Source organism: Biomphalaria glabrata, chromosome 10 (assembly GCF_947242115.1).
Source record: "Biomphalaria glabrata chromosome 10, xgBioGlab47.1, whole genome shotgun sequence".
NCBI lineage: Eukaryota > Metazoa > Mollusca > Gastropoda > Planorbidae > Biomphalaria > Biomphalaria glabrata.
In genome coordinates, this window is record NC_074720.1 from 9601683 (window position 1) to 9629306 (window position 27624).

At 35.6% G+C, this 27624-nt stretch overlaps 1 long non-coding RNA gene and 1 other non-coding gene across 4 annotated transcripts; both read right to left on the reverse strand.

The window, feature by feature from the left end:
• Nucleotides 1-2796: 2796 nt before the first annotated feature.
• On the reverse strand, nucleotides 2797-2917 carry LOC129928890 (U5 spliceosomal RNA). The gene has a single exon (XR_008780417.1). It is a non-coding gene; the product is annotated as a U5 spliceosomal RNA (small nuclear RNA).
• A 757-nt stretch (nucleotides 2918-3674) lies between these two features.
• Nucleotides 3675-27624, reverse strand: LOC129928799 (uncharacterized). 3 transcript variants are annotated; one of them, XR_008780269.1, is made up of 6 exons: nucleotides 27436-27596; nucleotides 25893-25973; nucleotides 25434-25674; nucleotides 22473-22525; nucleotides 12364-12500; nucleotides 3675-8034 (listed from the first exon to the last, which is right to left on the reverse strand). It is a non-coding gene; the product is annotated as an uncharacterized LOC129928799 (long non-coding RNA). The 3 variants fall into 3 exon arrangements; XR_008780270.1 differs by lacking the exon at nucleotides 25893-25973 and having other exon boundaries at nucleotides 27499-27624; XR_008780268.1 differs by lacking the exon at nucleotides 25893-25973 and having other exon boundaries at nucleotides 27436-27589.

Genomic DNA, 27624 nt, shown 5'->3' on the forward strand with positions numbered 1-27624 from the left:
GTTTGCGCGCTGGACTGTCGTTCAGATTTATGGATGGCCCAGGGTTCAAACCCTGCCCGCTCCCATCCCCCGTCGTCCTGCGGGAGGTTTGGACTAGGAAGTAATTATCTTCAACTCTGAAGGAACATCCGAAACGTGTAAAAATTTTACATCAAAATTAAATCACCTCTTGAATATTATTTGCGAATATGCAGATCCGACAGGGATCCGACTTCGACGGGGGCCGCCTCTGAGTTTGTGTAACACAAACTCTCTTTGTAATCTTGTTCAATTTCATCCTGCGTTTGAGTAAGCAGATTTTTTATTCTGTTTCTTCATTTACCCTCTTTGTTTGTTTGATTCTTGCTAAGATTTTGAATTGTTGTTTGATTGAATTTTTTATTATTGTCCACGTCTTGGTTAATTTGTATTCGTTTTCTATGTCTTGTGCTGTTGCTAGCAGGAGTTGGTTTATTACTCTTTGGATTAGTGGGTCTTCCAAAGGGTTATTGTTTAACTTCCAATGGGATTCTTTTGTTTTTTTCCCTTTTATTATTTTTTTTTCCAAGTTCCAAAAGTACACCTTTATGGTCGGAGTAATGTAGGGTTTCTCCTAAATGTGTCACACTAAGTATGTTGGTGTCCGTGGGTATGTAAAAACGGTCAATTCTGGTTTCAACCTGGTAGGACCTGTGTGTTAATGTAGTTTCCTTGCCATTGGGCTCTAATTTCCTATAAGCATCTACCAGGTGGAAGTAGTTTACTATTTCTCCCATGTAGTTGTGTGTTTCTGCTACCGGCTGAGAGGGTGGATATTGTGTGTGTGTGTGTTGTTTGTCCAGTTGTGCCTCTATAAAATTAAAATCCCCTCCTATTATTAGTTGTTCTCCTATGTTTGTGATTTGTAGTGTGTCACTGAGGTTTTGGAAAAACTCACGTTTTTCTCTCCCTCTCTGAGCGGGTGCGTAGATATTGACTAGTGTGTACTTCTGTTCTTGTGAAACTACTTTAAGTATTACTACCCTCCCATTGTTGTCGTTGTGAGTGTGTGTGATTTTGTATCTATCGGATGTTTGTAAGATGGCTACCCCCTTATAATCTCTACCTAAGCTAAAATAACCTCCCATGAATCCCATGTGTGTTGTAGTTTGTTTTGCTTGATATGTGGTAGAAGTATTTGTCCCTTGAAGGAAAATAAAATCCAGTTTATATTATCTAGCGAGATGTACTATATATTTATGTTTATTATTTCAGCTACGGATGTTAAGAGTTAAGATTTTAATGTCTGCCATGATTGCGTGGTGATGGGTTGTGTGTATATGAGTGTGTGTGTGTGAGTGTGTGTGATCATTTTATGAAATGTTTTTTTTATTAACCTGTTTTGTTGTTTATTTACTGTATGGATGTGGGGCTTCCCCCCTCGTCTATTACTAACTTAGTCGAGGAGTCGGAAGAATTCTCCTCGATCTCCCCCTCTTCTTCCCCTCTCTCTTCCTCCAACCGAGAATCTTCACTCGTCCTCTCTGGCTGTTTGTCCCCGTTAGGGTCGTCTGAAGAGGAGGATAGCGTTCTTTTTCTTGTAATTTTGGTAGGGGAAGTTGGTGTTGAACTGTCCTCCATTGTTTTCATTTTTTTGTGTGTTTTTTTCTTGTCGATAGGATTTGTAGGGGAGAGATCCCCACCTCTTGTATCTGTGTCTACTGTGTTGGCCAAGGCCCCATCCCTTTTGTGGTTACCCACCAAAGTAAACCCATCTCTCTCTAGCCATGTGTCCTTTTGCGTTTCATTTGGTGCGTTTTGTTTAGTACTTTTTTCTACTGTTTCCTCCCCCCTCAGGACCGAGACATAGGTACCTTTAGCATTGTGCTATTTTATTTTATCGGGGATTTTTCCCTTCCCTTTCAGGGTGGTCCTATTTGGACACTGATTTGACCAGTGTTGGTTTTGTCCACAATGCCAACACTGCTGTCTTCTCCCCGGAATGGTGATAAGCATTTTATATACTCTGGGATCATCTACATATTTCAGGTGGATGTAATGAGGAACTTCTGTCCCTTTCTTGATTTTTAACCTAGAGGCCCATTTGTCAAATTACCCAACTTGACAGGCTCTACCTTGGAGCCTTCTTCACAGAAAGATTCACAAATCTCTGTGATTTTGTCTTTTAACAATAGTGGGTGCCACCCAATGCAATGTCACCCTGACCTTTTCATCCTCAATGGTTGAAACGTCTACTTTTAGGGTGCTTTCAGTCCCAAAATTCTTTCCTAGAATACGGGCTCTCACCCTTGGACTATTGGGAACTAAGAACCAGACAAAAGGGTTCTCGAATCTATAGAGAGAACCCACCTCATCAGGAGACAGACCCAATACAGTCATGAGGCTAGCCACTGAGGCCTTAATAGCCTCTTGCCCTATCAATTTGAGCAACAGAGTACCAGAAGGGTGGACCAAGCCACCTTCCAAATCTTTCTTCTCAATTAAGAAAGTTTTTACTGACATGACTCAAATGAATTAATCAAATAGTAAATCAAATAGAAGTAAAGATGAAGTAAAGATGAACGAGTGAACAAAATAAATAAAGTATTTAAAATATAACACTGTGGAATGTGTAGAGTGAATACACGAGTGAACAAAAAAAAAACAAAAAAACAATAAAATATTTAGAATATAAACACTATGGAGTGTGTAGACTGTAGAGTGAATACCAAAATAAAAGGGCTTCTCACGTCACACTAATAATCCATAGAATAACACAGAAAAACACAATAATCCAAAAATGAATACACAAAACTTTTAGAAATTCACAGACAGAGACCGTCTAGATCAACTCAACGTCTCGGCAAATTTAGTTTTAGACTCATTAAATTTCTCCTTTGCACGGAAATCTTTAGTAAAAGGCGAAAGATTTACTCGATGTGCAAGGAAGCCAGAGTCTAGTATTTAGTTATATTATAGTAACATCAGATATCTGCATTATAACATTATAAAGATTTCTTTCACTATATTTTAAATACAAAACAAAATAAAAAACAGATTAAGCTTTAATAATTAGCAGCTGTATCAAAATTTTAATTCGTGACTATCAGGACTATCCCTATAGACCTAATTGTTATTGTCGCCCCCTCCGCCCTTTTTTTCCCCCTGTACAACACAGTAATATTTTCTTAACCAAACTCTCCCCATCCCTCCACCCCCATACCTATAAATACTACCAATGGTTTTATGAACATACAGGGGGAAAAAAGACTGAAGATATGGAAATGGTTCTCACTTCAAACGCACGTATAGGGCTAGCCACCATTACAATTGACAATAAACCTGATGGAAAGTAGTTCCTTACATTAAAGCTTAGAACACTAGTTAATGTTTTATTGAAGTTTATATAAATTTTGGTACAACATACAGAATATTTTTAGGGGGACTATTTAAATTCTATTTATGATTGGTTTTGACTAAAGTGCATCTATTTTTTCACTTAGGCGTCATCCCCAAGTTTTCATGGTGGTCCCAGCTGTTCATGAATCAAGGACCCATGGTCAATGAGCCCCTTTGCGCCATTGTTGATTGCTACGCTTCAGGTTGTGGGCCCTTAATGGCCGTGGGCCCGAGTTCATTGAACCCTTAACGCCATGGTCTGTAAAAAGTATACATGCTATTCACATACTGTGGAAATGATTAAAAAAATCCAAAAGAAGCATTAGGCTTTTTTTTTAATCAAAAGATTTTTTTTTTGCCAAATTAATCATAAAACATAAAACTAAATGCTATTCAACCTGGTTAGACCAATGTTAGAATATGCGTCCTCTGTTTGGAATAAAACTATTACAAGAAAAAAAACTTTTATAGAAACTAGTACAGACCAAAATAGAGTCATGGGGTACAGCAAACGATTATTCCCATTTCACTACATTAACCAACACCATCTGTAAAATCACTAAATTTAGAAAAACTACAGGACAGAAGACTAAAAAAGTAAAATAGCAATAATAGGCTTCGTAAAACAACGATCCATAACTTACAAATATAGAATTACAATTACAGCCTTTATCAGAGACTACACTTAGCAAAAGATTGCCAGTTACTCTCTCCGCGACATCTCAAATAAAAATAAATTATAAAAAATAATACGAGATCTCGCTGAAGGCTTGGTCCATTCGAAATCTCGTTAAATGCTTGGTCCTTACGAGAATTTTGAATGTTCGGTCCATCGGAGATCTCGTTGAATGCTTTGTCCATACGAGATCTGGTTTAATTTTGGTCCAAACGAGATCTCGTCGAATGCTTTGTCCATACGAGATCTTGTAGAAAGCTGGGTTCAGTGAAGTTGAAATCTTAACTCTTTCAGCCTGTTTTGCCAGTACACTGGCTTTTGGGGTGGGGGGGGGGCCCTTCTAAAATTAGTCCGTTTCTTGTAGTTAGAGTTTTTAAAGTTATTTCTAAAAACAAAAATAGTAAAAAGAAACGAAACCTTCCTTTTTTAAGCGTCTTTATGCAATAACCTGGATTGTTTTTGTTTTTTTTTGTTTTAATAATATTTTAATTAGCGTGTTGCTTAGCAAACATAAACAAACATGGATGCTATGCCTGGATGCAGTAGTGTTAGTGGTAGGCCTAAAAGATTAGCGGTAGCACAAGCTACTCAATTGTTTTTAGCTTTAGAAAGTTCTAGTGATAGTGATAGTGAAGATGATTCCACATATTTGCCAGAAAATCATGGTGTAGATGATAACATTGTGAAGAAGAAAAGAGCTAGATATGATGATACTGTGGTTGACTCAGATTCTGACAGTGATAGTGGCAGTGAAACTAACAATGATGGGACTGGTATTATTGCTACAATTCCAGAACCAGATGATTTTAGACCTAGAACTAGTGGTAATAATGATGGGTGGTAATGGGAGAGGGTTGCTGACAATTGTCCTGTCAGTACTGCCAATACATTTAGAATGTCCCAGCCTTCTAAAAGTGGAGTCAATTCTGAGTTAGATTTGACAAGAGATTCTACACCATTTGATGTTTTTACCAGGCTTGTAGATGGTTGTATCATGACATTTTTAGTTGATAGCATAAATGATTATGCTAAAATTGTGATTCAAAAACACAATCCTCCTACTGTCAGGTCCACTTTTAATAATTGGACAGACACAAATGTTGCAGAAATGTACAAGTTTCTCGCAGTTTTTATTTCGATAGGTCTACAAAACAAAAAGTCTGTCAGGGACATTTGGTCTAATAAGACATATATTATCATGGTTTAATACCATGTTTACAAGAGCTAGATTTGAGCTCTTGTTCTTTAGCATGATGCATGTAGGTGAAGCGGTCTCGGTCGGTAAGGATAAAGTTGAACCCTTCGTAAAGATGATGTGTTCAAATTTTCAAAAGGCATTTTATCCTTATGAGGAGGTTGCTATTGATGAGATGGTGATAGGATTTAAAGGCAGGTTTGGACCATTACAGTACAACCCTAGTAAGCCTGAAAAGCACCACATACAAAATTATGGCCTGTGTGATAGCAGTACAGGTTATGTAATAAATCTTATCACTAAATATGGAAGTGACCCTTCTTACTCAGACTCATCAAACAGTATTACCAGCCATGCAGTCAAAATATTTGATACTCTTCTACAACCACTTCAAAGTGGGCATCATATTTTTGCTGATAGATATTATACATCAACAGATCTCTTGGAATATCTAACTCAGAAAAGATTTTATTATACTGGAACAGTCAACTTGGCTAGGAAAAATTTCCCTGCCGAGCTCAAGAAGCAAAAGCTGCGTCACAGAGAAACTCAATTTTACAAGTGTGTGGGCAATATAGGTGCTCTTTGTGTGGCATGGCAGGATAAGAAAGCTAAGAAGCCTTGCATTATGGTGTCCACAAAATCCACCAATCGCATCATGAATGTGCAACAGAAGCGCAGTGTTGTCGAGAAGCCAGAAATGGTTCACGACTACAATAGGATGATGAATGGTTCACGACTACAATAGGATGATGAATGGTTCACGACTACAATAGGATGATGAATGGTTCACGACTACAACAGGATGATGAATGGTTCACGACTACAATAGGATGATGAATGGTTCACGACTACAATAGGATGATGAATGGTTCACGACTACAATAGGATGATGAATGGTTCACGACTACAATAGGATGATGAATGGTTCACGACTACAATAGGATGATGAATGGTTCACGACTACAATAGGATGATGAATGGTTCACGACTACAATAGGATGATGAATGGTTCACGACTACAATAGGATGATGAATGGTTCACGACTACAATAGGATGATGAATGGTTCACGACTACAATAGGATGATGAATGGTTCACGACTACAATAGGATGATGAATGGTTCACGACTACAATAGGATGATGAATGGTTCACGACTACAATAGGATGATGAATGGTTCACGACTACAATAGGATGATGAATGGTTCACGACTACAATAGGATGATGAATGGTTCACGACTACAATAGGATGATGAATGGTTCACGACTACAATAGGATGATGAATGGTTCACGACTACAATAGGATGATGAATGGTTCACGACTACAATAGGATGATGAATGGTTCACGACTACAATAGGATGATGAATGGTTGCGACAGGGCAGACCAAATGCTCTCTTATTATTCTGTGCATTCTAGAAAAAGCATGAAATGGTGGAAGAAAGTCTTCTACTGGATATTAGAAATTGCACAGATTAATGCCCTCATCATTTATAATGCCACACAAGGTTACATGTGACCAGCCTTCAAAAAAGCTTTCTTTAACAAAATTTAAAGAAACTGTAATTCATGGTTTAGTTAATGCTGCCACTGCACTGGGTGATGTTCCCAGACAGGTGAAAGTGAAGACTGTTAAAGCTGATAGCAAAATAGCACCTGGGCCTCATCTTGTTCATTATGAAGAGAATGATCGCCCTTGTGTCTATAGCAAGAGTCAATCACAACGGAAGCGCACTAGATTCTTATGCTCGGGTTGCCCGTCGCAACCTCGGCTCTGTGTGAAACATTGTTTTCGTCTATACCATGAGGATCTGGCAAAACAATAGCATTCGAGTAGTGGCAGTGGCATCAATGTTATGTAAATAAATGTATATATATATACATATATGTGTGTGTGTGTAAAAAGTAAATATTATTCCCATTTAACTGGATATTGTTTTCTGCCAAAAATGATTTCCAATTGGATTTAAAACTCTACGCGTCTAAAGTAATATCTGTTTTATAATCTTCACTGCATGTTGAAGTGTTGTATATCAAATTATTCAGAAATAAATCTTCTTTCTAATTAATAAAAAGTATTTAGTCAAAATGGTCAATACAAAAAAATAAAGAGTATATATTGATGTTATTGCAAAGAAAAAAAATCTGCGAAAAAAAATTGACTATGATATAAGACATGAAATTACAAATTATTTACATGTAAGAGAATAATGAAAGGGTAAAAATGAATTCTTATGCATATCTATGTAGTTTGATATATAATTTGTGGTGACTGTAATAATAAAGAAATAAAAAAAAGTTATTTTATAATAGATATGGAAAAAAAAAGTAGTTTAATTAAAATTTATGCGATTTAGAAAAAAAAATTAATTAAAATAAATAAGCAAGAAATTAGGAAAAAAAAACTTAATTTATGTTTATCAAAATAAATTTACTTTAAAAAGAGTACAAAATATACTCTTTTCAAGCAATTTTATACATATTTTATGTATAACAAACCTAGACAAAAAATATTTTTTTACTCTTTTATTTTCTTCCATCCTATTCAACCTGTAAAATCATCTATACAAATTAAATAAACTACAAAAAGATTTAAAAAGTTGTGTTGGTGAAGATCTTTGCTTTAATTTGATATATAACTTTATTTATCTGTGATGTACCGTTTATGAGATAAAAAATATTTCCATAACCCTATTGTAAACAAAAACTGGTAGCCATTTTGGCCCGCATCCATTGCTATTTTAGCAGCAGGCTGAAAGAGTTAATGTAGGCGAGAAGAACTAGGGCACTAATCACTATCTCTGTAGAAAAAAAATAAGAGTAATTGTAGGCTACATTTATGCTTGGTTCAAATATTTTCTAAATACAAAGCTTATGTCAACTCACACTGTCTGTCTGGTAAAAAGTTTGCACACCCAATCTTCGATCAAGTTGAAAGTTTGCACAATTATTTCTTGTGCCTGACAAAACAATAATCAATTTAAAACAAGGTTACAAAAGACAGTTTGTGTGGAAACACAAACTCAAAATCGGCCCCCGAAGTGGTCCACCCAGTCAGGCTTCAATATTTTCAGAAAGAACATCCGAATGAAATTATATCAAAGACACATGAGAGATAAGAATGGAGAATGAAGGTAAACAGATCTTGTGTAGTGCCCCAACGGTCCAGCAGATCAAAGGGTAGGTGAAAGTGAATGTTAAGTTAGGTGTGAACCTGGCCTAACTAGTTCCCCTTTCAGACCTTGTGGCCTATAGCCTACTAATGTCAGGTACCAATTAGACCTGAGCGGACTCAGAGGCGCCCAAAGATTTTAAAGTTGAAAATCCCAGTCTTCACCAGGATTCGAACCCGGGACCCTCGGTTCGGAAGCCAAGCGCTTTACCGCTAAGTTACCGCGCCTCCCCTGGCCTAAGTGATGTCTTATAATTGTTCTAATTGTTTTGAAAAGGCTCAATCAATTCTTTGAATCCTCATAGAACCACAGAGAATTAAGTAAGCTAAAAGCATACAATTGTGCTAAACAAAGGTAATCTATACACATATTTCTCATCGCACAGATTTATTATTGTTAGTGTAGATCAGGGGGTGGGCAACCTTTTTCTACCGAGGGCTGCATTAAAAAAAATTTGGGGACTAGGGGGCCGCATAAATATATTTTTTTTGTCCCTTCCGATCGAGGAGCCAATTAACAAGAGTTAGCAATATGTTGAACTAATTTTACGAATAATATTTTACATTTTGTTATTTTCTTTTTACATCACAACATTTCACAACAAATGTGCAGTTGTACTTAATGTGAAGTATTGAGGTGTTTACTCTCGTGCTTAATGTTCCGAAACTGTACAACTAGCTTACTAGTTTTTTCTTGTGACTGCTGTCTAATTACTGTCAGTGAGCATCGACCTGATCTAACACTTGATAATTTTCAAATAAACGGAAAAAAACTTGTTCCGAATAATGTGATAGTTTATCAGCAAAGTTTTCTTAAGTGTGGGCATACAGCTTCTGGCAGTCATGAAACTTCCCTGGAAGAACTCACTGAAACTTCTATTTCAGGTCATAATTTGCTTGGAGGTATGTCATCTGGAGCTGAATCAGCTTCTGCATTAAATGGTAAGCTGAGGGTATAGAAAACTAGTTCCAAGTTCTTGACGTCTTAAAATTTTGCTTTCAAATTCCACAATGAAGGAATTCAAATAAGTCTTCTACTTTCAACCATTTCAATAAAAATAGTTTCACCTTTCAGCTATGGAAAATGACGAAACCTGATTTGATTTCACTTGCTGGCTTTGAGAAATGGTATAAATTTGTTTAAAAGTATTAAAGATGCACATACATGTAATTAGCAAACAAAATATAACAATGTTCCTATTGATAAACATGAAGTTTGTCTTCCACTTTTCGTTAGAAATATTAATAACAAAGTCACAATGTCCTTCAATGAACCTAACTATTTCTTCCTTGAGATTCCATATTCTTCTAGGCCAGCGGATACTACTGTTTAACTGAACATCGGAATGGTTTGTTTCCAAATCTTCAAGTACTTCTCAGAACTGCCAGTCAAGGCCGGCTTTAGATAATTGGAGGCCCCTTGACAAAGTGAATTAGTTGGCCTCAAATATTAAAAAAAAAAGCGACAACAGTAAAATTATTCAATTTATTAAAAACCTATTGTACTTCAACAATAACATTGAGGACACGTTTCTTCTCTAAATAATACACTGCAATACCATAGGGGTCCCTCACTAACAAGGGGCACTAAGCAGTTTGTCTATGCCTAAATCCGGCCCTGTGCCAATAATAAGATTATTGAGATATCAATCCCAACAATGTATTAGATATTCAATTCTGCTTTGTGTAAACTTACCCATTATGAATTTATGATTGGAATATTGTTCTTTATTTTATTAAAAAATCTGTTTTTCTCAGTCAAAGCACGGGCTTGTTTGTTGTTACACTTGCCATCTTGTTCCAACCCAAGCCAACACTGTCAACACAGTTCTTTAGAGCATTGGATAACTACTGGCCTGAGTTTGTGTCTTTGACTGAATGTTTCGAAATATTGCCATTAAGAATAATTTTCGTTTACTATAAACTTTCTAGAATGACATGTAGAGACAATATTTATTTAGCCTCTTCATCATAAGTGATAGTATTTAGTATTTGTCAAACTGAACTGAGTGAGTCTGCAGAGAAAGCCAGCTCTATTTTGTCTAACTTATTTGCTTAACTGCAATTCGTAGTAAATCCTTTAGTATTAAGGAGTTTGCCGAAATAATTTGTCCAGAAAAGGTAAAAGCATTCAAAGAAATAGCTTTAATTAGGAACACTGTGGCAGATAGAATAAATGGCATGATAGTCAGCTATCGTGAACAATTAAAGAATATAATAACTGATTTTGAATTCATAGGCTCTTGATGAATCAGCTGATGTAATGGGTGTAGGCACAGTTGGCTTTATTCATAAGGCCTGTAACAGAAATTTTGAGATACACGAGGAACTTCTTGAGCTCTGTTCGATGCATAACACCACAGCAAGCGAGGATGTTTTTGAGAAACAGGAGGTCATATTACAGTACAATCTACCATAGGTAAAGCTAGCTAGTCTAACAATGGATGGCGCACCAACCATGATGATATGAAATGGTTTTGATGCAAAGCTGCTTACAAAAATAAGAGAGGCTGATGCTTATTTTAAATTTGCTAATTTTCAGTGTATCATCCACCAAAAAGCATTATGCTCAAAGTAATTACAATTCCAACATGTAAAAAGACCGGTTTCAGTCGGTCTCAATTTTATTCGTGCTCGTGGCTTAAATCATCGCCCATGTTCAATGTTTCTGGATGACATTGGACACAAGTCCGCTGTCTCTCCAGTTATAGAGTATTGAAGAGATTTTTTGCACTACGTGAGGAAATTGTATTGTTTCTGAACAAGAAAGGTGAGCCCGTTGAACAATTCCAAATTGCCACATGGGTTCAGAATTTGGCATTTGCAGTTGATCTCACTGGTTACCTGCAAGACTTGAATTTGAAACTTCAAAGTAAAGAAAACATTGTCATAACTGCGTGTAATCATGTGAAGTGTTTTCAAGCAAATTACGACTGGATAAACCAAATGTGAAGAGAAAATCTTGTTCGCTTCTCCACGTGTCAGGAACTAAAAAGATTAAATACGGCTACAACTTTTGGTAAATATGTCCTACACCTGGAATTGCTATTAGATGCTTCCACTGGCCGTTTTCGTGACTTCATTTCATACGAGCAAGAATTTTAGTTGTTTGTGTCTCCACATTCATTGGCTACTTAAAATGCTGCTGGTAAATGCTGATAGAATAGCAGTCAGATTCTTTGTTGAAAGCCAATTTTTATAGAAGTGGTTGTGCCAAAATTTTAGTTATTTACCTGAACTGTACTTTGAATTGCGGAAATTTGCAGCCAGAATCCTTGCTAAGTTTGCAAGCACAGATCTCTGTGAGCAGTTCTTTTCCATACTGAAAGCTACATAAACACCTCACCGTTCGAGATTATCTGATCAAAATTTGTCATCAGTGATGAAAGTGTCAGTGGCCAACAAACTTCAACGTGACATTATTAAACTTGTATCCCAGATGTCGAGCATCAGGACAAAGATCAGAGTCATTTTTAATGACCTAATAGTTTTACACATTTAGCTAACTAAGGGACAGGTATTTTTTTTTATTAATTATTGTATTCTGTTGTATTGTTTCTAATTTACATAAAACTAGTAGACTGTTTTGCAACTGATTTTTGGCTGCGGCACCTCAGATCATAGGTCATAGGTCATTTTTTAATGTGGCATATACACCTTAGTGAGTTTGACATGCCTGTTATACAACATGACATTTTAGTTCACAACCAAAGATCAGATAGTTCTAGATAGTGTCCCTACTCAGTCAGCGCTGCGTGGCCCATTAGTCTACGACCTACGTTGTGTTTAGACGGTGTTCCGGCAATGCACTCCCAAAATGTGTCCCCCTACATGCGCAGGTGTCCGCCAGACCAGCAACCCATTTCATAATATTTTGTTGACATGTCAATAAAAAACAAAACGTTAGTGCGGTCAGGACGTCGGGTCAGAGTGTCAAGCAATGTGGTGAAGATATGACCTTATTATGCTGCAGCCTGACCTCCTCCTGCACACGAACACCATGTAGCTATCCACGCAGATATCCACACACATTCTCAAGCGTATTGCCCGGCAGCGCCTTGGCGTCAGTGACCCACAGTCAGTAGTCAGAATCTGCTGAAGACATATAATAAAAACACAAATTAAATCGTTAATATATATATATATATATATATATATATATATATATATATATATATATATATATATATATATATATATATATATATACTAGACATATGTTACCCGCGACCCGCGGGTCTTTATTTGCGCATTACTTTCGATATAGTCACTGAGAGTGTTTTGTAACAATTAAACGAAATAATAATGTAATAAGTAAAGCGAATGTGTCAATGTAAAAATGCTGTGAATGAAGCTATCAAATCAAAATAGCTAATAGGCTTAAATCTTTTTTTTTTCAAATTAAAACATTTGCTTATAGGCCTACATATATTTGATTAAAATTTGAGATGAATAGACTAAATTTTGTATGTTCATGTGTATAAAGTAGATATTGAGGTAGACATAGATCTAAATTTACACTAATCTAGAGTTAAAAATTGGCTTTTATAGAGTTCATTCTGTGCTGAGCATGCGTGAACTTTTTTTCATGAATGAATATAGGCCTATCTCAACACAGCTACGCAGCTTTAGCGAACAGCGAACGAATGTATTAAAAATGCTTTAGAAAAACAAACTTGAATGTTAATTTGATTAAAATATTAAATGAATGGACAATAATTAGTATGTTTATGTGTTAAAGCATAAAACTATCTTTGCGAAAAGAAGTTTTATCATCTTAGAGTTCAATAAGAGTTTAAGACCTAGCTCTAGGAATAGACTCAGTAGAGAGATGTGTTAATGTGTAACCATTTGGTAATAGTAATGTCTAATGAAAGAATGTTCGCCAGGAAATCTGTAGTCACAGATATCAGGTACTAATTTATGTAAAAAATGCTTTTGAATAATCTAGTGCAGGGGTCGGCAACCTTTCGAGTCGGAAGAGCCAAAAATTAGAATTTACAAAATTTTAAAGTTTTTAAAGAGCTACAACATTTTTTCTTGCCAACAATAAATAGTACTCACACACTCTTTTTAAACTTTTTATTCCTATATGTATAGTGTTTTTCAATACAAATTGGATAATATTTATGGCGTTATTAGATACTTATTTTTAATTTGGTAACAACTAAAGCATTTTAATATTTACTTACAACACCAACTTGAACTTCACTAACAAACAATTGAGCAAACCAATTCAATTGGAACGATGGCTTTGCAAGGTTTTAGAAAGTTTGGATAGATTAGGCTCATAGCTTGTTGTTTTTAGTTTCAAAGACAACTCTAAATTTTCATTTGTATGTTGGCTTCTTACTTTACTTTTAATTACATTTATACAAGAGAACGCCTTCTTGCACGACCCAAAGATGTAGCAATCTGGAAGACTATTCAACTCATCAACTCTCGGCATTTCTTTGAAAGCTGTTCACTTTTGTTGCGTTACGTACACACATTTTTGGACCTCCAACACTTCCAACTTGATTTTCAGCTCTAAATTTTCCACCCCACAAAACTTTTACTTTTTAAATCGAGCAATAGCATTTCTAGAGATTGTGACAAGTCGGATTAAGATATTGGCCGTTTTGGGTGTCTAGGGGATTTTATAGTTTGAGAATCCTTACTTGCACATATAAACTACAAGCACAGCGTTATAATGCAGGCAACAAATACTATATTTTAGATGTAAAATTATGTACAGTTTATTATACAAAGGATAATTAAAAGGTAAAATGCTGTACAGATGCTAGAATGGGATCTAGCGTATTTACATTAGGAGACTATCATCATCAGATATTAGAACCAAGTGGTCTGAGTGTCATTAGGCTGGTTGCTTAGCTTTTGGTCCTGTGCTGCACTGGTGAGACTGGTGTGGCTGATACTGATGCTGTCTGCTGGTGGGCTGGCGTAGTGGATCCAGGCTCCGTGTGCAGTCCAACTTGTATGGTTGCAGAGCTAAGCTGCGTCTACCAATCAGTTAGGCCAGTGACGAGTCTGTGGCTAGCGTTGTTACTTGGACTCTTGAGGGATGAGTAGGTCTGATGTCTACAGATCTGGTGCCAGCAAATCTGCTATCAGCTTTAGGTTGCTAAGATTTCAGGCGTGTGTAGCCTATAGATAAAAGCTGCAACGATATGATGTATGCGTCGGTTTAGCCATAATGATAACACTGGGAGGTAGATGCCTTTCCGTGAAGGACATCTTCAGACTGATGTATAGAAACCATAAGCTAGTTTCATATTTATCAAAGGGACCTAACAAATGAATATAGTGTCCCATCAAGGGAGATAACAATAATAATGGGGACTCCCATAAAGGGAAATAACAAACAGTGATAAGTGATTTATGATAAGTAATACAAGTGTCGTTCACCAATCACGGTGAGTAGCAAGTACCTATATCGCTTAGATAAATGAGATGGAAGGGGAAGGGGAGATCAACGTCTGATACTCGCCCATGCTCTCACATAAGTAAACATAGAGCATAAGTAAATACATACTCAGTAATAAGACATGTTTACGGAAATGCTTTGATAACTCCCTGCCAAGGAATTAATCAATGATAATATATTAAAAGCTCGTGCCGAGAGCTAATATATCAGAGTTGAATTAATAATAGTTAAAGAGCTAAATACATCTGGTAAGAATTGTTAATAGACTCTAGTCCAGATGGCTTGAACATTTAGCCACAAAGTCATGATAAAAAAATATAAGTATACAGTAATCTACTTACATTATCCATGATAAGAATGCACAAATATATACACAAATAATGTAGTAATAAATGCACAAATACATTACTAAGTAAAATGGTTCTTAAGCACTTTACTAAGTTACATACCACCAATCCAAAGTGAAATAAGGGAATGAAAATAGTGTAGAGCTCAAGCAAGAGATAGATGTGCTCCCTGTGGGCTCTCCAGCGTGAATGAGATCGGACGATGAAGTTTGTCCATATACACGTGGATAAAAGGGGGGGGGGTGAGTGGCGGGAGATAGGTGCAAAGGTGGTCTAGACTATTTGACGTCTTTGACAAAGGGGGTCCACGCTTGACCGTGACGGCGTTTCCGGGAGATAGACATTGCGCGAAGGCGCGAGTTGAAAGTCCAGGAAATCAGCCCAGGCGGTCAGGTGGATTATGGAGGGGAGATTACCAGAGCTCGGCATATCAAAGGAAGATTATACCTTGATAATGGCTAGTGCTAGACGAACAGCGTTGCCCGAGGCGTTAAGTTGAAAGGGTACTTTGAAGTGACCAGCCGCTCCCGGAAAAGGGGGGGGGGTCAACGGATGTTTGCCACGATAGATGGAGGGAGTGTAATCTTGTCAAGAGTCTAGTGTGACACGTGTCAAAGTGGGGATAGTAAAATGTGACATCGATGCCAAAGGGGTGGGGTTGGATTGGAGGGGTGGTGGCTGTGTTTTTAGCGCTTGATTGGCTAAATTAATAAAATTGATGATTAATAGCGAGTAAATAAATTAATTAAATGCTTAGACCTGAGTGATATCTTGAGTGAGCTAAAACGGTTCGTCACAGAGATCCAGTCTCAATTTCAGATGGATTAATGTGGATTTCGTTACTATTTGTGTTGAAATGGTGTACCAGGAATGCTAGAATAGTTTTGTTGGTTTTGAACTGCTCAAATTTATCAAGAAATTCATCTTAGATTTTTTTATAACAGTGCTGAAGTAATTCATGTCAAAAGTTGTACTGATTTTATCGCGATACTGTTTTAAGAATTGAAAATGAAGTAACTTGCCGCTCTGAATATCTTCAGCAAAAATTTTTTTTCTTCAAAACAAAACAATTCGGCTGGGTTTTACTTTAGATTCAGCTCATTTAATTTCGATGCTATATCCAAATGCTTGCAACCATTGTCGTTCTCTAATTCAGGGTGATTAATGCCTTCATCATTTTGGAATGTATTTATTTCATTCAAGCACAAAGCAAAACGTTTCAACCTTTGGAAAGCAATCGGACTTTGTTGGGAAGAAGGAGGTCGGGATACTGAATCTCCATTTCCTTTAAGAAGTCTTTAAGCTGACGACGGTAGAGTGCTTTTGTCAACATGCTGTTAACAATCTTGATGACCAAATTTATGACCTCAACTATTTCGGCCGAAAATGTTTGGGCACAAAGCGCTTCTTGGTGTATTTTGCAGTGAAACGAAAGAATTTCGCGGTTTATTTTGCTCCGAAGAATCGTTGTTGCCCCTTTATTTTTTCCTGTTATAGCCTACTTCTGGCTCCATCAGATGTTATTGAAACGATTTTATTTAAAGCGATCTTAATGTCTTCAAGGTATTTTTGCACGGCATGAGCTATATTTTCTCTTCTTGTTTGTCACGAGAGTTGTAGCAATCCTAGAGTTTCTTATTTTGGACAACTTGTGCCGTGTCTTTATGTCGCAAGACTCATCTATAGCAAGTGATAAGACAGAAGAAATTTGGATATCTACCGCCTGCAAATATGTTACATTTGAAGACAATTGAACTATTCTATCTTGTTCTGTATAAGCGGATAGTGGCAAATCTTTTTTTATTTTTTTTAAATTTCTGGTTCGCTTTTGAAATCATGAATCAGTTCTTCAGATGCATGTATGAAGCAGTCTTTCACATACTCATCATCTATAAATGGTTTGCCTTTTCCCGCAATTTCTAGTGGTACCGCTAAGCTCGCCATATTAGCATTACTTGTACATTGCTTCTAACATTGAGAAGATAATCGCTTCTAACTCATTGACTTGAAACAACAAACTATTTTGTAACAGCCAAAGAACGTGATGATGATGCTAATTCGTCTTGCGTCGAAAGCGAATTAAAACCTACATAGAAACATCCGACGACGGCCGAGAGCTTCCGATGGACTGACAGCAGTGACGACGCGTGTAATGGGGGAGGGATGTGGTGTAAAGCTAACATAAGTGGCTAAGAGACATAATCAGTGCATAATTCTCGTTAAAATATTCAGAACTATTTGAAAAAATGTTTCGATAAAATAAATAAATAATATTTGCGTATTGAACTAAAGAGCCGCAGCTTCACACCCAAAGAGCCGCATGTGGCTCGCGAGCCGCAGGTTGCCGACCCCGGATCTAGTGGATTTGATTTAGATGTATGTTAAACGTAGCTAATGATCCTTTCACGTTATTTCTCTTTCGCTACGAAAATAAAATTAGTTTTGCGAAAATGGGTTTACCCGAAGTCGATACATTCTTATCTATTAAAAACGAAAAGAGCGATAGCTTTGTTAAATGAATGGGATTATAAAGTGACCAATTAAACGAAATAATTTTTAGTACGCGATTCATGAATGAATATAGATCTAGGCCTATCTCAACTCGGCTTAACAGCTTTCGTAGCCGAATGTAGCTTTAGAAAACCAAATTTGAATGTTTATTTGATCAAAATATGAAGTGAATGGACTTTAATTAATATGTTTATGTGTTAAAGTATAAAACTATCTGTCCGAAGAGAAGTTTTATCATCTTAGTGTTGAATTAGAGTTTTAAATCTAGGGATGGGATTATAAAGTAACAATTAAACGAATTAATATTTAGTACGTGATTCATTACGTTAGGCTATTGTCTAATGAAAGAGTGTTCGTCAGGAAATCTGTAGACACAGATATAAGGAACTAATTTATGTAAAAAAATGCTTTTGAAACACAAAATCGAAGGTTAATTTTATTATATAATGAAATTAAGGGATCTTCTTTTGTATTTTCATGTGTCAAAGTAAAAAACTATCTGCGCAAAGTGTATTTCTTAAAATTAGATCTAGGTCTAAATCCTTTCTATCTTTTCTCATGTCAACATTGTAGACATGGCCTAGATCCATAAAATACTATAGCTGTAATAGAGTCGGACAACTTTATTTTTTTTGAGGGTCTTAAGTTTGTTTTAGGGCTACAATACATACACTACGGTCTAAGTTGGTACCCAAGGAACATTCCTGCCTAGTTTTATCAAGATTGGTCAAGCGGTTTTGATGTCTATAAGTAACATACATCCATAAATACATACATACATACCCCTCACATTCTACTTTATAATATAGATATACTAGACATATGTTACCCGCGACCCGCGGGTCTTTATTTGCGCATTACTGTCGATATAGTCACTGAGAGTGTTTTGTAAACAATTAAACGAAATAATAATGTAATAAGTAAAGCGAATGTGTCAATGTAAAAGTAGTGTGAATGAAGCTATCAAATCAAAATAGCTAATAGGCTTAAATCCATTTTTTTCAAATTAAAACATTTGTTTGTAGGCCTACATATATTTGATTAATTAAAATTTGAGATGAATAGACTTAATTTTGTATGTTCATGTGTTACAGTATAAAGTAGATCTTTAGGTAGACATAGATCTAGATCTAGACTAATCTAGAGGCTTTATAGAGTTCATTCTGTGTTGCGCATGCGTGACCTTATTTTCATGAATGAATATAGGCCTATCTCAACACGGCTACGCAGCTTTATTTAGCGAACAGCGAACGAATCAAGTTTCTTCTCTTTCGCTACGAAAGTAAAATTAGTTTTGCGAAAATGGGATTACCCGAAGCCGATACATTCATATCTATTAAAAACGAAAAGAGCGATAGCTTTATTAAATGAATGGGATTATAAAGTGAACAATTAAACGAAATAATTTTTAGTACGCGATTCATGAATGAATATAGATCTAGGCCTTTAACTCGGCTTCGCAGCTTTCGTAAACGAATGTAGATTTAGAAAACCAAATTTGAATGTTTATTTGATCAAAATATGAAATGAATGGACTTTAAATTAATATATTTATACATTAAAATAGTTAAATTAGAGTTTTAGATCTAGGGATGGTATCATAAATTGAACAATTAAACGAAATAATTTTTAGTACGCAATTCATGAATGAATATAGATCTAGGCCTATCTCAACTCGGCTTCGCAGCTGTCGTAAACGAATGTAGCTTTAGAAAACCAAATTTGAATGTTTATTTGATCAAAATATGAAATGAATGGACTTTAATTAATATGTTTATGTGTTAAAGTATAAAACTATCTGTGCAAAGAGAAGTTTTATCATCTTAGAGTTGAATTAGAGTTTTAGATCTAGGGATGGGATTATAAAGTAAACAATTGAACGAATTAATTTTTAGTACGCGATTCATTACGGTATTGTCTAATGAAAGAATGTTCGTCAGGAAATCTGTAGTCACAGATATAAGGAACTAATTAATGTAAAAAATGCTTTCGAAACACAAAATTGAAGGTTAATTTTATTATATAATGAAATCAATGGATCTTCTTTTGTATTTTCATGTGTCTAAGTAAAAAACTATCTGCGCAAAGTGTCAACATTGTAGACATGGCCTAGATCCATAAAATACTATAGCTGTAATAGAGTCGGACAACTTTATTTTTTATACATACATCCATACATACATACATACATACATACCCCTCACATTCTACTTTATAATATATATATATATATATATATATATATATATATATATATATATATATATATATATATATATATATATATATATATTAGATATAGATAGATAGATAGATATATTTAGCGAAAAAACATCAAAAGCATTAAAAATCTTGAAGTTCAAAATCAGTATCGACTGGGAACCGTCGGTTCGGAAGTCAGGTGCTTTAGCACTCAACCACAAATCCTCTTTTGCATTTTGCAGCCATTACGCCTTTACGTAGCATATAGATCCGTTACGTAGCATATAGATCCGTTATGTAGCATATAGATCCGTTACGTAGCATATAGATCCGTTACGTAGCATATAGATCCGTTATGTAGCATATAGATCCGTTACGTAGCATATAGATCCGTTACGTAGCATATAGATCCGTTATGTAGCATATAGATCCGTTACGTAGCATATAGATCGGTTATGTAGCGTAGAAAAGTAGCCGTATTCTAGCATAGATATGTAGCCGTAATGTGATATATCCATCTAACCTGTGCGTAGTATATACGTCTAGCCTGTATGTAGCATATATAAGTATAAGAATGTAGACTTTACGTTGCATATCGATCTTATCTTCTTATCTTATATGATACAGACGTTCCTTCAAAAAAAAAAAAAAAGATGATGATTACGTCCTACGCGTCATGCATTTAGCCATGCATATTAACTCCGCCAAGTCACTGGTTTTCATGGCTAGCTCAGGCAACCCATTCCATGCTCTAATAGCGCTAGGGAAGAAGGAGTATTTGTACAGCTTTAAATAACTCTAAGCTTGGAGTAGCGTTGAAAATAGCTAATAAAAGCCCAAGAGAGTTAAAACTATAATAAGAAATGTTAATCCAGATAATACTTGAAAATATTTTGAGATCGCCTGGTGCTAAAAGGTTCAAAACTAAAAATTCGGAGTTTAGTTTTTGTCCATTTATATGGAATCCAATATATATGGCGTTTTATATTTGAAGCATTGTGAATTGTGGGTATTTATCTTATACACTTTTTTAACTTGTGATATTAAAATATTCAATTTTCTAGAGCGGATTTCAATGACCTTCATACATTGAAGTTTTTGGAAGGAGTTAATGTTCTTTAAGGTTACTATAGAAATGCAGAATTATATAATTACTATTAACCATGAAACATTAGTGTCACGCTGACATTTTCTATAGGGCATGTAGACCTGTAAAGGTCAGGTGGAATATTCGAATCACAAGAATCTAGATTTACACTTAATTCTATATATCCATTTTACAAAACAAATCACTTGTTTGTCTGTCTGTCTGGTAAAAAGGATGCACACGCCATTACTCCGACACCCAAAATCGTGACAAGCTGAAAATTTTGCACAATTATTTCTTTTACCTGATAACACAAGAATCAATAAAAAAACAAAACAATTAGTTAATTAACTATTGATAATTAATTATTTTGTTCGTATCTCGAACAAGGGAAAGATCACATCGTATTGAGAAAAATAAAAGCATTATATAGCGGCTAAACAAAAACAATTGGTATAAATATTTCTAATCGCATATATTTATTGTTGTTAGTCTAGTTCTATTATAAATTCATGAGATGACTGATCCAAACTAATCGATACCATTATCCTTCGTATAAGCTTTGTGTTTAAAAAATATATTTTGTTATTGTTTTTGTTATTTGGTTTCATTTTCCAAACTCTTTCAACATTCCCTTTTTTTTTTCCCTCACTCTCTTCATCCCTCTTCAACTCTCTCAATATCGCACCCACTTTCCATATTTCTTTTCCTCTCTCTCTCTCTCTGTCTCAGCCTGTCTCTCTCTCTGCCTGTCTCTTTCTCTGCCTGTCTCTCTCTCCCTCTCTCTCTCTCTCTCTCTCTGCCTGTCTCTCTCTCTCTCTCATCTCTCTCTCATCTCTCTCTCTGCCTCTCTCTCTCCCCCTCTCTCTCTTTCTGTCTCTCCGTCTCTCTCTCTCTCTCTCTCTAACACATACAAATCGTAATTAATACCGAATTTCCGTTTCTAAAAATGAAATATATCATCACAATGTCAACTTCTTCCCTTCATAATTCATTCCCTTACTTACATATACACCTACGCATTTCAAACACACACAATTGATATTTACACACATATATATGCACGTTTATGCATAGGGTTAGGGTTTAGTGGGCGTTAGGGTTAGGGTTTGGAAAAAAATCGCCCCCCCCCACTCCAAAGTTTTGTATCCGCTAGTGACTTGAACACTTAAGACAAAACAATAATCAAAATTGGTAATCCAATGTATATGTTATATCATAAAATATATCTTTACAACCTATTTAAATGCGAAATACAAAATGGATGTTTGTTAAGAAAAACAATTTTATTCTTTTCTGTAATACAATATTTTGTTGAGATCAACATTTTTTTAATACCATGAAACAGAAAAAAAAGATAAGATTAGTAATAATAATAATAACAATAATAATACATTGATATTTAATACGTATCTCATAGGCTTCTAAATAATAGTCTGTATCCCATAAGCTGGTGATTTGTATTTTACGTTGTGAAATATTAGGGTGCTTACCGACTGTCTTTTGTCTTTATATGTAGCTACATCACTTTCTTGTAGACTGTAGGCTGTGCAATAGAAATATACAATAGTTTACAGTATACAAAAAGGTTTTATTCAGTATCAAAATAGAACTAATTGGTTTCGCACGATTTCCAATACAATATACATGCACTCGAGGGGCTGAGGTTGGGGGTCAAAGGTTATGAAAACATTGAAGTGTAGTTAAAAAGAACAACCTTTAAGCCTTACGATCTATAGGGCAGATTATGTAAAGGTGGCCACGGTTAACGAGAGTGTCATGTGGCCAGCACAATGACCAACCGCCTTTACGTTCCCTTTACTAATGTCAGGTACCCTTTAGAGCTGGTTGGACTTTGAGAAATTAGAAATTAATAATCCTAGTTTTTACAAGGATATGAACACGGGACTCCTTGTTTGGAAGTCAAGAGTTTTATCACTCAACCACTTCGACTCCATGAATACATTGAACATAGTATTAAAAATCAACAACATTTCTCCCTTTCAGATTCTTGCGATGCATATGGAAGCGATTGCAGAACTCATTTGCTTCAATATTGGACAATAAATGAGAATGTTAAAAAATATGTCAGCATAACGACCAGCTGCTTTCTACTTTTCAAACAAATGTAATAAAAATTAAAGTTATGTGTACTTTAGGGAATTCTAAAACGTCTCCACGTTCAAAATCCCAGTATTCACCAAGATTCAAACTCGAAACATTCAAATTGGAAACTTAAGTCTTCACCACTCGGCCACCACAAGCTAGATAAAACGTAAAAAGGAAGAGATTTATTTTTTCGTACAAAGTAGTCGTCACTTTTTGTTTGACTCAGATTTGTGCTCACCATAATGTAAACATCATTTAGAACAATGTCACCAGACTATCACTTTGTTTGCATGTTGTTTCAGAGTCCTCTAGAGCGTTTCCTCCCGACCCATGTCCCCTAATCCCAGGAGTCACTTGTTGCTGCCTCGATGAATGCAGATGTTCTTGATCGACCCTTAAACCCCGATGGTTGAGCTGTAGGCAATGACGTCAAGGATAGTAGAACATCAAGAGACTGTTCTCGTCTGCACAGCGTGAACAGGATGTCATTTTGCTTTCTAAAATGGTACAGTAATATTTAAACACATTTTAGCGCCCCCCCCCCCCCGTAAGGAAAAAAAGCCGTTATTAGATTTGTGTAAAATGTCCGTCCGTTCGTCTGTTTGTCCATCTGTTACACTCAGATCTTAAAAAATTAGTAGAGAAAATAGCAAATTTATTTCACCCTACGTTGTTGCCTGCAAAGTTTAGGTACAACAGCTAATTTTTGTTTTTCATAAAAGCAAAACATTTTCCTATAAAAACTAGTTATGCAAGCGATTTTTTCATAAAAACTTCTTAAACAATTGTTGAATGAAAGGGAGAGTATTTAATAAAATATTAACAAAGAAAGATAATTTAGGTGTATTTTCTGTTTTACTTCTATTTTCAAGTAAGACATACACAATCTCTCGGGACTACACATGTGTGTTATAGTTTCATTTCGCTAAGTATTTATCCTCTAGAATAACTTCTTTACATTGAGAGTAGGACGAAGTACGTCTCAATTCGGAGACGAAGTTGTTTCGGAAAGACAGACTTAGACTTGAAGACAACTTACTTCCTAGCTTTGCCGGATCCAGGGTGTGGGGGGGGGGAGCTCTAGGTACGATAGCCCCCCCTCCCCCCACTCGTCCGACCCCCTCCCCTCAAAGGGGGGGGGGCGGACGAATTTTAGTATAGAAATCACACAATTTGTATACGAATTTATTAGTTAATAATATATACTAATTATTTATATTACAACCTATTTTTGAATTACATTGCCCCCCCCCCTTCTAGTATGTTGGCCGATTAGGTGAGTTCGGGAGGGGGCGATGGCATCTATCCCGTCCCCCCCCCCCCCCCATAAACTTTCGAGTTGGGGGGGGCGATCCAATTTATTTGTAGAGCTTGCTAACAGAATCAATTAAATATCTTTAATTAATTAAATAAATAATTAAATATCTATATGATTAAAACTTGTTATTGATGTTTTAACCGATCTTTATATTATGTCGTTACCCTGTTGGCCATTGGAGGGGGGGGCGAATACCTCTCTTGCCTCTCCCAACTTAACATTTTGAGAGGGGGGGGGCGGTCCTGCTTTTACGGGGAAATCATAGTTTATGGACAAAATTAGTTGAATTAAAATATAATTTTTATATCATGTCGCTCCCCTCTTCTGAAATCTTGGCCGATCATGTGGGGTAAGGTGGGGGGGGGCGATCGCATGTACTACCCTCTTCACTCTAGTCCTATTTTTATAGAGAAATAATAGTTTGTGAACAAAATTAGTTACATATCTATATAACATAAGCCATGTATTGATATGTGAACCCATACTTTGTCTTTTTGTATTATAGTTAAGAGCTGTAAGAAAACGTTTTTTCGTTGGGGGTTCGCCCCGAACACCACTGATCAATAAATGAGCTGTTATTGTCTGGAGAATGCGTTTTTGCAGTGAAAAATGCTAGAAAACGCGTTCGCCGTCGGGGCTTTGCCACGAACTCCACTGGGGAGGCACACCCGTAAGCTATCAAGAAAAAGGCCTCAACATTACTGTTTATTTGTTGTTTTTTTTTCGCCGAAGGTTGAGAAACACTGATTTTTTGTATTCATATATATATATATATAATAAAATGAATAAAAAAATCTGTATATTTATATGTATATATATATATATATATATATATATATATATATATATATATATATATATATATATAAGCTGTACTCATGTTTATCATAGGGTTAGGGTTAGGGTTCACTGGGCGTTAGGTTTAGGGTTTGAAAAAAAAATTGCCCCCCCCCTCCACATTTCTGGATCCGCTAGTGCTTCCTAGTTCAAACTTCCCACTAGAAAACCACTGGCCACTGGGGCTTACCTGAGTAGACAGGAAGAAGTAGGATTATACAAAAGACCAAGATCCAAAACTGATGATTGGAGCCCATGTTCTGTTTCCTCGAGGGTGCGGAGTCTGCTGAAGGATAGTCAGATAATGCTCTTGAGAATAATCTCGATTTGTTTGTACAAAGATTTGTTGCAACAATTCTACTTCGCCTACTGAAGATGATCAGATTATACTTAATCTGTGTGTCCTTTTGGTTCTTGGCTGTTTGTTATACCTGTATTTGAACCCAAAAAAAATTTTTTTTTACAAAGCTTTATATATCGTCTGGGAAAAAGTTATAACATTTCTTCTCTCATTTCCCCATACGTAGATCAAGTTAAAACTTTGGTCAAATATTCATTAACCCTGACAAAACATGAATCAATAGAGAACAACAATTAGTTAATTAATTGTTGGTGATTAACCGCTGTTTTGATCGTGAAAGGTACTTACTTGTTCTAGTCTCATGGTAAGTAATACTGTATCTACGTCCATTCCAAGACAGAGCATCGATGCTAGGTCAGTCAGTCAAGACTCATGTAAGTATACATAATACATTTTCTTCGATAAACACGTCGTTATTTTCTAGTTTAAATACATTTTGTTTTCTTTAATTACCCTCAGGGGGCCCAAAGTGTCAGTCTTGTCTGAAAATTATTTTCTTTGGGAAATATAGTCAGTAAGGATAAAAAATGAGATATTTCTGTAACACTAGGATTTGGTTATCAGCACGAGATATATGAAATATGTTGTTTGAACGTGAAATAGAGGACTTCACATTTGTAAGCACCTGGTACTATTTTTTCTTGGTCACATGAAGGATATGTGAGGAGAGAGAGACAGAGAGAGATTGGGACATTGACAGGTAGACGGAGCAAGGAGTTAGTCATACAGACAGACACAAGGCAAGAAAGACTAATATCTCAAATCTGTGTTAATATCATCGATGTCAATATTTCCAAACCTGTATCTGATCGCATATATGAACATGTTACAAGAACTAACTATTGAGATCTGGAAATTGCACCGGATATTGCTGGTTAGAGAGTCTCGCATGGAAAGGGAAATAACCTCGCATGACGATACTCGAAACTTCTAAATGTCTGACATTTTGCCGACTTAAAAAAATTAATTTAAAAAAGGTTACTACTATTATTCAAAAATAATATTTTGTCTCATGTATTCATAATGCGTTTCACTATTAATAAAACAGTGTTGAACTTATCCAAGTACCTTTGTTTTGTATTAGAAATAAAATGCAGCACTCATACACGGAATACTAAAGTCATGGATTGTACCTACTTCTCGGATGTCCTATGATATCCAACCAATGAAATCTCATTATTTATAAATATAATATACAGTCATCTTATGAAATTATAGAATATCTTGAGCAATAGATGTTTATAGTTTCAATCAGTTATACAGGTATATTTAAAATACATAATAATTTAATGAATTTGGATCAATGTTGGCGCTATGATAAAATGTAGAATTTATTTATAATGCTATTAGGTTTTGGAAACAAAATAACTAAATCCACGATTTAAATACTCGCAACACAGTTAAACAAATATTTTTATTGGTTTTCAATAGTTCTTACATGTAAACCTTTTTCAAAAGTTGTTTATCTATCCTAAGTATTTCTTGTTCTTGAAACTTTTAAAAAGATGTCATTGACAAGCAAATGTTTTCAAAACAATTTCATTTTTACAAATTATATAGCTATATAAATATCCGTATAAACAAAATAAAAAATAAAATAAACCAGGAACGATCTAATTAATAAAACAGAAAATACTAATAAAATAAATAGTAGGCCTACATACAAAGCAAAAGAGAAATAAATACTGATCTTCCTAAAATTCAAACTGATATATCTTTCCCAGCCTTATAAAATGGAACAAAGTAGGCCTATAAAAAGTCTTATTTCACTTATCTAATTTTGCTTGAATTTATCAATTCGTCACTACTATCTACTGAAACTTTTGGATACCCGAGTAAGTGTTAGGTAAGTACGAGTTCTAAACTCCAGTCCTCCAGTCGACGTGATCGTTACCTTATCGCAAGAACTGATTCGCCACCCGCCGGCTAACTTGGCCTGTGAACTCCTTTAAATAACAATTCGCCTCTACCACCTAGTAAAACCATCTGTCACTTCATATTACTAATGATTTAATTTGAG